Raw genomic sequence first — 346 nt, forward strand, 5'->3', positions numbered from 1 at the left:
ACAACTTACCTCACACGCGCGTTATTCTCCCCCACGCTCTGACTTTCCCCCAAAATCTCCCCTTTCACAATCGACTCAAAAACACACCCAAAAACATCGTGTTTCTTTATCAAGCTTCATAAAAAAAAGGAAAAAATAAAAAAGTCTCTCTCTCTTCCGTAGTCCGATGTCGGGAAACCTTTGGAGCCTCATAGGAGTATCTGTTCATTAGGCTTAATGTTGCTGGGAGAGACTCGCCTCTTTTACCCTTGGCTGAGATGCAGATGACAAGCAGACCTAGGCTGTCTCCTTCCTTCTCGTCCCGGACATTGGTTCTCTCCGGTCTTCCGTTGGACATGACAGGGCA

This window comes from Penaeus monodon, chromosome 19 (assembly GCF_015228065.2).
Source record: "Penaeus monodon isolate SGIC_2016 chromosome 19, NSTDA_Pmon_1, whole genome shotgun sequence".
Classification (NCBI taxonomy): domain Eukaryota; kingdom Metazoa; phylum Arthropoda; class Malacostraca; order Decapoda; family Penaeidae; genus Penaeus; species Penaeus monodon.